General features: G+C 35.4%; 1 long non-coding RNA gene across 1 annotated transcript; it reads left to right on the top strand.

The window, feature by feature from the left end:
- The first annotated feature begins 480 nt into the window (after positions 1–480).
- Positions 481–7,344, top strand: LOC146440300 (uncharacterized). The gene is made up of 3 exons (XR_014851397.1): positions 481–543; positions 1,444–1,619; positions 6,939–7,344. It is a non-coding gene; the product is annotated as an uncharacterized LOC146440300 (long non-coding RNA).
- Positions 7,345–12,666: the final 5,322 nt, after the last annotated feature.

Raw genomic sequence — 12,666 nt, 5'->3', positions numbered from 1 at the left:
TAAGATATTAAAATATGTACTTTTAATAAATTGGCTAGAGGTTATAGTGATTTTGCAATACATAACTATTGTTTCTATAAGAAAAAAAAAGGTTTTTGCCCTGTTACTACTATGTTGATTCAACAATTGCCATTCAACTTTCAATATAATTATTTTTTTGGCATGCATGACCATAGCTTGTGGGCAATTGAGCATTTTCACTTGTAACTAAACCATACATTTTTCTTGCAAGTTTCATATAATTTTAGCCAAATTAGCAGCAGTTAAAATTTTTGTTCTAACAATAACAATATAAGTTTCCTATCACAGACATTAAGGCTTTATCCATAAAGCATTTTTAGGTGATTGTATAAAACTGCCAGTCTCAGGGGCCAGAATAATGGGTTGGTTAGCCTTACTGTTTAAAACTATCTGAATTATTCAATATATGGTAGGTATAAAGTGCACCTGATTGAAAATCTTTGTCACCTTCTCTCCTTTAGATCCCTGCAGAATTAACTTGCCCAGAAGGCTCTTTCTCACTTTTACCTGAGCTGGATGAAGGTGGGAGTTGGACAATTCCTTTTCTAATATTAAGTGATTGCTTTTATCATTTAGACTCATTAAAAAAGAGCTATAGCATATTATAAAACAGTGTAGACTGAGCATTACCTACCAATTTAGTGTTAAATTTCTTATTGAAGATGCAGAACTGTGAAATACCAATGAAGAGAACTGTTTAATTGTAGATTCATGCTTTTTTATGTAGTGATATTTTATGGTGAATGCTAATGATACTAATTGTGAGATTATTGACCAAAGCTTTCATTTGCTTGGTAAAGAAACTGTCATGGGTCAATTAATGTTTTTTCAAACCAGTTATAACTGGAGGCTTCAAACCAGGTAAACCCGTAGAGACCATGTAATCACACTGCTAAAAAAGTGAGTGTAACACAACAAAGACTGTGAATAAGGGCAAAGGCTGTGTAGAGCTGCTTTCCTAAACCAGGAATGTAACTCTTTATTCCACTTAAATAAGAGGAACATTGGTTACAACAGCCAATTTCTTACCACGAGGTAAGAAATTATGAAGTTTTCCTAATCTCTACCTTAATTCAATCTAATACTTTTCATTTAGGCATCTCCCTGATACCCATGTGTCATGTCTGCCTCTTGCAACCTGACTGAGCAACACTTTCTGATTAATCTTTCCCTTCAAAGATTTGACTCAGCAGGAACATGCAAAGGCAGTCCAGTTTTACAGTAGTAAAACAACAGGAAAAATTTGTATTTGCCCCCATTTAATTTTGTACTAGATACTAATTCCAGTCTTGTGCTGAGGTATTTAGGATCAATTTTTTTTAATCCATGCTGAGTGAACACACATCAGGTTTTTAATTACCCAGTTGTGAAAAATGTTATAGATAATCCTTATTAATTTAATACAAAATTACTTTTCTGTAGGCACCTCACTGAGTTTCTGGAATATCAAAGTGCACTATCAAAACTCCTCTACTGCTGATTTTTAAAGAGCGTGAGAAAGAACAACATGAGCTTACTAAAGGACATTAAGAAACAAGTCTATGGGATTGAAAGGGACCCTGTGGGGTAACTGAGGCAGTCTCTGTGCTCTGGCACAGGTGGGCCAAGAAAATGCTTCCTAGCTCTTTCCCTGCCACTTTCCTGTGGATCTTAATAAACAGATTCTGCATCTTCCCTCTTTGCTCGTTCCTGCAGCTCTTTATATGGTTTTCAGCTTTCCTTATAACTAAGCTATTCATTATTTTCTTGCTATAAAGTTAATGACTTCATACCTTGCTTCCAGGGGGTGTAGTAAACATCATTATCTTCTCACTTTATGAATGCAAGGAAGAGGCAGGATGACATCAATGCATTCACTGATGAAGGTATTGACACTTACAACTCCAGTTGACTTTAATTCCATAACACTGTACTCGCACTTAGATATCCAATAAAATAGGCTGAAATGCCTGCATCAGTCTCCAGTTCCTTTACTGTGTCCACAGCTAGTAACCCACATAAAGATTAGCTATTTAGGTAGGAATAAAAACAAGTAAAGACAAAATAAAATATCTTTTTACATGATTAATCTTTTTATAGTCAAAGTCATTGTTGAAATGCTGCAGATACCAAAAGTGTAATTGAATTTTAAAAAGTAATTAGGCCAATTTACAGTGCCAAAGTTCTCAGGGGTTATTAAATTTAAGAAAGTAAAAATGTTATTCTCCACTTAAACAGCAATTTGTCAGAAATTGGACACTTTGACTGTATCACCCAATACTTGCACTATTCTGCCACTTGACTCGCCACTGTCAAAAACATAGTCCAGAGTCTATAAATATATCTGACCAAGGATTTGTGTTCTTATTGCCTTAGGTACATTCATATCTGTAAATGTAACACATTTAAATATGTTTTCTGTACCATGCTGCATGACATTTCTTTCCAAGACCTACAATATTTGTTCTAAATATAACTGAACTAATGAGATATTCACATATTTCAAGAGTTGGAGTACTTTATATAAATGCAAATTATACACACACACACATATATATATATACACACACAAATAAATGTGAAGGATATATATTGATATCAATGTTGATAGATATATAAAACACTCTTTCCAATCAATTTTTGTAATCAAACTAGTTATAGTAGTTATAAAATATTCTCAATGGGTCATAAAAATAAATATTGTTATACATCTCAAATTGTTTATCGACATCATATTCAATGATTTTGTTTTGATTTTCTAGAGTGAATAGCTTTGGATCAAATAATGTTATTCAGTCAGTATTTTAGCTATCAGACAAAAAAAGGACAAAATTCTTAAAAATTGTAGGTATAAATTCCATATGCCTTTTGTGTATATGTAAATTAAAAAGGGGTTAAATAAATATATATATGGGTAGATCTTCCAGTCCTTTCCTGAATGCTGAGGAAAAGTCAGGATATTGCAATACACATTAAATCTCAGATGAGTATTTCTCTTCATGACATTTCAGCATTAAAAGTATGGATATTCTCACTAAAAAATGAGATAAAATTAATGTAACAGTTTGACCCAAAGACAATTTACTGGGAACTTCTGTAGCAACATATACCAGCTATAAATTATTTCAAAAGCAATTTATAACAGTGACAGGAGAGTACACATATGTAGATTCTCCAGCTGTTTCCTATTCTTTGTTGAAAAATGAGAAGTTAAAGTATATTCCTTTAAGCCTGAATTCTTAATTAAAATATTTTAAAAATAGTTTCTATACCACACTATATTGTTAAGAAAGCCACAGAAAGCTATTGCATATGTTTTTTTCTGATGTCTAAGAATTCAAAATTTTTATTTGAAGAATTTGACAGTTTTCATTTTGGTTATCTTTCTGATATCCTCCCAGGGCCATGTCTTTTTTGCAAATGTTGAAGGTCTGCAATTTGAGTTAATTTTGGATCATATGCCTTATCAGAATGTAGTCTTTCAGGGCTCTTATTCACCTCAATAACAATTTTCAAAGTTTATCTAGAGTCCTGGATTAACTACCTGGTTGTTATCTGAACAGGAATACTTTCAATGTCTCAGTAAGTGCCTTGTCTATTTTAGCTCATCACAGAAACAGTGTTGATTTTGAGCTTATTGAGAATCAAGCCAAATGTACAAGTCTTTAGAGATCTAAGTTTACTTGATAATTAGGATTAACCAAAATTACTTACACAACCTGGAAGAGACAACAAGTATTGCCACATAAACACAAGCTTGTAAAGGTCAATAGTCCCTTAAAATAGATCCTGCTCAATCACAGTCCTTAATATGATATTTAAAATAAATATTTTTTTTCCTCCATGTTGACCATTTTTAAAATCATGTCTTGGAAAAAATCCTTCTCCAGTAAGAAATACTTCCTTTATCTCCATACTAAATGACAGTGGTAGAAGTAAATTATCTCAGAGACTTTGTTTGAAGGACTTCAATTGAGTTGAGCTTCTGGACTTCATCCAAGAACCGAGTAAGCATTTGAAGAGCATCACTGTGCAATTCCTTCTGTATTGGCAACGACTTTGGCTGTGCATGTGTCTGAAGTGAACAATGTGGAACACACATCATGCTTTAGCTTCCAGCCTGGGGAGAGGAGATGCTTCCTCCTGGCTGGAGAGATGACAGGCATATTGCTCAGGCTTCTTATTCAGTTGAATTGAAATGTTGCCTTAAACATTCTTGTTTATATCCAGATCATTAGTGGCAATGACCTTTTTTGGCCATTTCTGTAGAAGAGGAACAAAGGTCTTTAAAACACCTGCAAATAAATAAATGTTTTCAATAATTTGCACTAAATATTTATTCATTTATTTTAAGTGTCTTATGTCTCCACATCCATTTTTGTCTTAGCTATTTTAAACTCACACATAAATAGACTTCAGATCTACAAAAACTATGTGTGTACCTGCTGCTATATGCAAAATCAGTTCTGTCTAGACAAAAATTTAAATCCAGATAGACTTCAGTCATAGCTGACTATAACTGTTTCTTCTATTGTTAAAGGATTTAGTCATAAGCTAAATTTGTTACCCTGTTAATCTGAAAGACCTATCATTTTCCCTAGTAAATACTCCATTGTCTGGAATAAGTATTTTAGAGATATAACAATTGGATTAACCTAACCTGAAATTATTCTGTAGTTAGATTTCATCCAGAATGAATGTGAGCCCTAAGGAAAAAAAGCAGAGAACAGAAACTAGATCTGCTTGGACAGTATTTCACAAAATATGGTTCTCATTCCTTATTGTAAAGAAAAAAAAAATAATGAGGGTTAGAAAAACTACTCCCACTCAGATTTTCACTCTCCCTTTTCCAGCCCATTCCTTAAAAAAAAAAAGTATATGTTTATTCTATTAATAAATAGATATGAAGTGACTTATTTTTTTGTAAGAAAAATTGAATGAAATTATGATGTTCAAGACATTAAATAGGAGAACTCTGTAAGGACAGCCATGTCTAAAGAGAATGGCAGGAGTTTCAAAATGTCAAGAAGTTTTCCTTGATTTGGTAATTTAAAATAGATTCCACAGGATAGGGACACTTAGTTCTTCGTGTGTTGTAATGAGTTCTCAGCTTTATTAGGGCAGCATATCAACTTATCTAATTTTAGTCATTATCTCCTTACAAAAAGCCTGAGGTGTTGGGCACAAAGCAGGCTCACCTGTAGAACAGAGGGGCATTTCTGAGATAAAGACATGCTGAAACTAAATAAATAAAACACCAGTGAACTGTAGCTGTTTCCATAATTGGAACAAAGTGTGAGGAAAACATCTCCCTTGTGCAATTTTCATATTAATCAAACACAGGGTTCTAGGACCTTATATGAAAGATTGCTTTCGAACTACAGATCAGTAAAAATAATTGATTACCAGAGAAGAAATGGACTCTGTGGTTCCTGTTTATGCAATTTCTGATTCTTCGTAAAATTGTTAACTTTTGCTTCTTGATCAGTAAATAAAGCTAGCAAAAGTCGTAACACAGTCGGAGGAAGTTTATGCCAGTGAGCAGTTCCCTTTTGAAAAAAACCTGTCCTCATCCCCTGTACAAGGGAGGATAGGAGTACAGGATTAATTTGATTATTCTTCTTTCTTGAAAGCCTTTAAAAAAATAAACAATTAGAAACACAAAAGCTTCTTTATCTGTACAGGGAATGTGTAGGATGGGAGGCAGTGAGCCCAAATCCATAAAGCATTGTGAGGTAAATATTGGACTGTCACTGGAGTTGATGTGGTGTTTACAGTACTTTCATTTAATTGTGCATACACTTCATTATGTTAGACATTACAAATGGCCCAAATCCCATGAGCAGAGATGTTAAGGAATAAACAGATAAATTCAGAGTAGACAAACTCACAAGGAAGACAGAAAAGTAAAGCAATCCACTGAGAATAAACAACAGAGGACAAATGTGTGAGAGCCAGAGGAAGAGTTAATTAAAGAATTGAAACATGACAATGAAGCATATACAGTATGTATGGAAAAGAATGGGAAAAGAAGAAGAGAGCCTGACAGACCATCAGGACATCAGTCAAAGCATGAGGTAACACAGGAAGCAAACAAGAGTATTAGGAAAACCACAGTTTCATACTGACTTAATGCACTGTTGACATTAAGCTGCTAAAAACATTGAATAATAGAGTTGAAAATATATTTCAACCAGGACTGATGGAAATAACCATAGACTAGGTTAAATAAATGTGGTAAAAACAACCAATACAAGGGGTACAATACTTCTGAACCACTGACATTAAACTTTGAAGTGAGAAGTATAATGATAAAAAGAATAGTGCAATAAAAGTAATAGGACTTTCTAGTGAATTTTAGGAGTAAAATAACATATAGTGCTTTCTGTTTATGAACTGGCCATGAAAAGTAGGAACTTACTTGTTCAGAAAAACTAGCTTTCATTTTGCTAGTTTTTTTCTGCCTTGTTGCATCTGTAAAGATTTCGTTGGGAGTTCCCCACAATCAAACACAAATCGAATCATAAAGAATGGCACCAATTACCTTAAAAGTTAATTTTTAAGGGAGATAAGTTACATTCCTTATTTCTACTATAAAGTAATCATATTTTCTTGCTTCTCAGGAAACTCGGGTGTCTAAAACCAGGAACTGAAAAAAAGGACTATAATAGGTGTACAGTAAGAAACTATACATGTGTTGAGCATCATTAGCAAACTTGTCTTAACAGGTGCTTCACAGGGACATGGTCTGTCCTGGTTGCAGAAAGGGGTAGGACCTAGAGCTGTGTGGGCTTGGTTTAGTTGCTATTCTATACCACCGTAGCAATTAAATACTTAATTGCTATTCTATCCACATCATTGCTGGGGGCATGGGCTGAGGGGAAGAAAAATGTGACTCTACACCACCAGTGCATCATTTTGTTCCCTTTCTTCCCCAGGGAAGTTGCTGGGACCAGCACTGTGGTCTCTGTCCCTCTCCCAGTGCTGCCCGTCCCTTCCCAGCCCTCGGGAGAACACAGCTGGGACCGAGTGGAGCTGAGTGGAGCTGAAAGGAGCCAAGCCCAGAGAAGCAGAGCAGTCACTATGCACATGATCTGGTTTTCTGTGGGGGTTTTTTCCAGTGTTTCTTGTTGTCTCGGGCTCATGGCGGGGGAAGAGTGGCTACAGAGAGCACCCACCATCCTGTCTCTGTCTCGGGAATGACCGTGTGTCACTGCTGAGATGTGTCAATGGCCACTATCTTGGTTTTTGTCTTGGCAGCCACACGGAACTGAGCTAAGGTGGTGAGCACCTTCTTGCCTGTACATCATCTTCTCTTTTGCATACTTTTGATCTTCATATTTTTGCTGCTACTGTGTGTTTCTTGTTCCACTGCTGTTAGTTTTCAGTAAATTCTCATCTCAAGCTATGGTCTCTGCCTTTGTCCCTCCCTCACCTGATGGAGGGCAGAGGGAAGGGGAGAAGCTTCTTTTGAGTTTAATTCCCAGGGGGTTCTGGTTCTGCTCCTGTTCTCGTATTTACTGCAATCAAATTTTCTATTAAAGTGCTCAATTTTCTAGCTGTACTGCTAAAGTAAGATTCCGTTTCTTAGCTGATATACGACTTTTAGCAAGCGCCATCAACACAGCCCTGTAAGCCTCTCTATTTCTTTGCCCAGGAAAATCTGAAGGCAGGTTGAAATTATATTTTTGAAGCATCTGAAGTTAGTTTGTTTATAGAGAAGACCACAATTATAGAGAAATTGTTAGGACTCAGTACTGTACTACATCCTTCTGATGGATGCATCAGAAATTACCAAGCACTGCTACAAGCAAGGGCTGGAAAATTTCATATCTGTTTGCGTGACAAAGCACTCTGTGGTTTCACTCTTAACCTGCAGCTGTAGTATTTTGAGCGGTGATGTCAGCAGATCACACAGGTTAAACAACCTTGCAATTGCCTGGGAGTTGCCTCGTGGAGAGCAGCTGCCAGTGATTTCTTTTTCCTCACTAAAATATTTTCAGACTATTTTATCGGTATCTCTAGGGATAAGTTGCCTCAGCTCTTTTCATCTGAAATACTGCTTTTGGTATCTGCCAAATTCTAAACCACCCCAGCCAGACTCACAATAACACTGCAAGCAAAAGGACAGAGTTTGTAGGGATAATCATGTCTTTTTTAATTACCAACATTATTTTTGGTCCTGTGTGTAATGGTGCCAGAAGTCAAGTTTTGGGTACTTAATTATCTTCAAGAAACTCAAAGAAGGAAAAAAAGTATGGAGATATGTAGATCATATTTGCAAGTGTTCTTTTTGCTTTTCAGGGGCAAAGCTGTTCAGGAAAAACAAAAGTCTCTGTGATCATGAATGGATTTAGATGGATCATATGTAAAAATGCAGTGGGTGAATGCCAGGCAGAATGATTACCTGATTTTGTACCTCGGCCCTATCAGAGAACTCTCTGTGCAGGAAGAGCAGAAAAGAATCATGGACACTGTGGCTGGCAGATAAGAGTTTATTTTCCAGTATGTTGCTTCAACAAAATGTAACTGTCATTCTTCAGTGAATTTAAATGAGAATGAACATATGAACCTTTATAGGTCCCAGTAAGCTGTAGCCTGTTGCTGCTACTGCAGTTTGAATCTTCTGTGAATATGCACAATATGGAAAGAACATTTTGTAAACTTAGAAAAAAATCCAGAGAGAAGGATTATAGGCTGTGACATATGAGAAGAGATTAAGACAATTTAATATACTATGCTGCTGCTTGGGGAAAGACTATAAAGAGTGATATGACTGCATACATACACCTCAGAGGTAAAGAATGAGAGCTACAGGGGTTATTATAACTTTATTTACTGTGGTGTCTCTTCTACCATCAACATAGACTATTAACTCTGAGAAATATAAATTGAGTAGAAAAAATAATCAGAAAAAAAAATCTAGAAATTGAATACTCTGTAGAGGAATATTTAGGTAATATTTCAGGAAATAATTTTAAAGGGTAAGGCTTTTAATGCTTCATCTTGCACCATTAATATCTTTGGGGATCTAAAAAGTGACTTGAATAAAAAATTAAGATAGGGCCCTTCAGGCAATGGTCTGAGCAAGCCAAAGAAGTAGTTAATATGTGAAATGCACTTGCATCAAAGATATTTTTTAAGGACTGTGTGTGAGGGAATATCAGAGAAAGGATTAGAATGGGAAATCCTGATTTTTCTGTAGAGGTCTGTGCCAGCTGACCTCAAAAGTTTTCAAACTGACTTTCATCAAGTATTTTAAAGTACAAGGGTTTCTCTATCCTGGAGAGCAAGCAGATCAGTTACTTGTAATCTTCTATATGTTATATGTGCTACAAGATGCTGATGCTGTCTCCTGCCAGATGTGCCACAACTGAAGGAGGCTTCTTGTTACAACTTAACTGTAGTTAAGTGCAGAATAAGGATAAAGCTATTGATATATTGAATTCCTCATGGCTGCAAAATGGCTTGTTTCTATAAATATTACCATATGACAGAGTATTTTCCTGTAGGTGTTTTCACAGCCTTAGGTGTTTCTACACCCTAAATGCCTGCTACAGAACAATAATGCTGAACAAGGGTACACTACCAAGAAACAAGTGAAAATATATACAATTTAAATGGGCTGTTTTCCTTATGACAGAAATTTCATTGGAAACATTTGCTTATTTTACATTCTGCACTGTTCTCATAAACTGTCATAATTTCAGGGCACAGCCTATAATTTCATTGAAATAACTCTAGTTCTAAAACTTATGGTGGAAAACTGGTTTGAATAATAGCCAAACTACAGTAAGACTGAGTTTTCCAAACATGCTAAATATTGACCCTTGTGATTTAGTGGAAGTTTTGGGTGGCATTAGGTGTACAGGTAGTTTCTAGTATAATGCACAGCTGAGCTGTGGAAATCATTGTCTCTGGCTGCTGTGGTTGCTAAGAGCTTACACATTTCATAGGGAGATTGGAAAAATTAATGGAATAGAAATCTACTGTAGGTTATTAAATACTGACAAACCACTTCTGGAAGAGGAAATTCCTAAGCTGCACATTATTCAAAGCTAATGTAGTCCTTGGTAGAAATGTCCTTGCCTTCATTTTACACTTGACTCTAGGCATTCATTTAGGTCCTTGTGTGAGAACAGATTTCATGCTGGGTGCAGTGAGTATGGCTGGTGTCATGAGTGAAGAACTTTCATCAATAAAAGCTACTCATTTTGGTCTTTGTGTATGCCTGCAGCTCTCAGGTATTTATCTGTCCAACTCAGTGTACAATTCTGTTTCAGTCCTTACCTTGTAAGGTGTCTTGAGAGCTCTTATGTTAACAAGTAGGAGACTGATTTTATAGTGTCTGAACAAACAGAACCTGATGGATGACCCATTTGGTAGGGCAGGGTGTTGAGATACACTGAATACTTTCCTTCTGTGATGAAAATAACTCTGTGTGAACAACTCTTATCTGTATACAATTTTGATGTGTGTTCAAATGCTTCTGTCTAAGGAGATGTACTGTGATGTTTTCTGTGTCCATGGCTATTATATGAACAGTGTTGCATATACTTTGGAATCTTTGGAGAACCATAGCCAGCATTCAGGAGAAGGTTAGTGCCATGAAATCTAGTCAAGTGCCACTCAGATTAGATAAAATAATGTATGCTCTTCCTGCAATTTACAGAAGAAAAAAACTGGAAGAAATAGTGCTGCAAAATAATACAATAGTCCATGAACAGATCACATACAAACAGACTACAATGTAAATAATGGTACAAGAAAAGGCAACTGCTTCATCAGATTTCCTCATTGGAAACAATTTAACGGCCAGCTGAACAGTGTTATCCCTTAGACATATCACATTATTTACACTTCTCTGGGAAAAATATACCCTCTCATTGACCTTCATGCAGTTATGTGTCCATTAATGTTTTCCTGAGGGCTTTGTCAAGGGACATACATTGCCTCTGCATTTGAAATTACATAGAAAAGGGACCATTTCCAATTCAATATTATTTTTTAATTCTTAGATATCTTTATGCATTTTTTACAAACACTTTCAAAATGAAGTCCCTTTCAAAGCTGATGTTTGTTCTGCTGACTTTTCCTCAAAATTACAGAACTATTCTTAAAAATATTTGCAATCATATAAAACCAAACATGAAAAGAGATTCCTATGAATAGTTCCTTTAGCTGCAAATTAAACTTTTCTAAAACTGGTAACACAGTGGAAAAGCTCTCTTTGAGTCTAGTTCTATTTTTCTTACACTGAGCAGCACTTGACTCTCTGAACAAATCCATGTGATTACTTTTCGCCTTTGTGTTCTCTGCTTCATACTTATTAAATTGACCAAACTCAGTCTGTAATGATGAAAGTCTTATCAGAGCAAGGTTTTCTGTAGGTTCTTTGCTAGAGACAACTTTATTTGACTGGCAAAACCTGGAAAGAAATTAAAATATGTTTAGTATGTTACATTATGTATTTAAATATAACTTTCATATATAATAATACTTAAATTGCATCGAATCAGAGAATCACAGGATGAGGAAAGTCCTGTAATATATTATCTAGTCTGTCTTTAGACCTAAGTATCATGTGCTTTATGTATTTCTTTATTAACAAACATCTGACTAGACTTTTTCTTAAGATGCCCATTTTCTGAGGTTCCCATGATGCCCTGAGGTGATCTACCACTAGACTTAACAGTTTTTAGCTCTATATGAATTGTTATTATTCTATATAGCAGTTTAAGTCTGGTTTTTCTTGTTCAAACTGTCAGGAACACAAGGGTCTGAGGATACACTTAAAATACTTCTAATGTGTATTTGAGCAATATTAATTCTCCTGTACCACCCCCATTTTACAGGACATACTCCCCTCAGAATTGTCTTAAAACTGAAAATAAAAATGCAAAGCTTTCAGTCTTCCTCACTGTTCATGTTCTCCAGAAGTCTGGTCTTTCTTCTCAAGACTATTCTATTAATCTGAACCTTTATTGACACAGAAAGCCAAAACTAAACAAAGGTTAGTGCAGTGCTGAATAATGGAGAGGGATTACCTACAAGACACACTTTGCTCAGAAAGCCTGATATGGAATTTCTGTGTTTCAGAAAAGTGTGCTATTTCAGCCTGTCATATTATATATATGTATTTTATAGATTTTTAGGAACATCATAAAATAATAAAGCCATTAGGTGAAAAATACATGTCATTTTATATGAAGCTGTCTCCACTGTTAAGTTGGATGCTGTGCCCAGTCCTGAGGATATTCTGGCCAATTTATGCTGTCAGCCACTTCCACTGTGTTCACACTCAATACTTAAGATAGTAATACAAGATTCAGAGTGATTATTTTGTCAATTATGGCACTTGAGCACCACAGAGGTAATAAAATGCTGTACTGAGATCAATTTATGGACAAGAAATAGACAGGTTGAAGTTCAGCCCAACAAAAGGCAGGTTAAAAAGGGAAAGTAAAGCATATTGAAGATATTGTATGGCACTCACTCTTTTTAAAAAACATATATATCCATCACAGCGTTATTTAGGGATGTTCTCATAATTTTTTCTGTTTTTTAAAAATGGTTTTCATCTCATCTATTCCAGACTTTGGTAAATTGGACATCTAATTTCAAGTTATATACTTTAGCTTCTTAATTAACAATGGGCAGATCAAA

The sequence above is a fragment of the Lichenostomus cassidix genome, chromosome 3 (assembly GCF_008360975.1).
Source record: "Lichenostomus cassidix isolate B80296 chromosome 3, HeHo_3.0, whole genome shotgun sequence".
Lineage (NCBI taxonomy): Eukaryota > Metazoa > Chordata > Aves > Passeriformes > Meliphagidae > Lichenostomus > Lichenostomus cassidix.
Note: the sequence above shows the minus strand (reverse complement) of the source record. Positions and strands in the feature narration are given on the sequence as shown.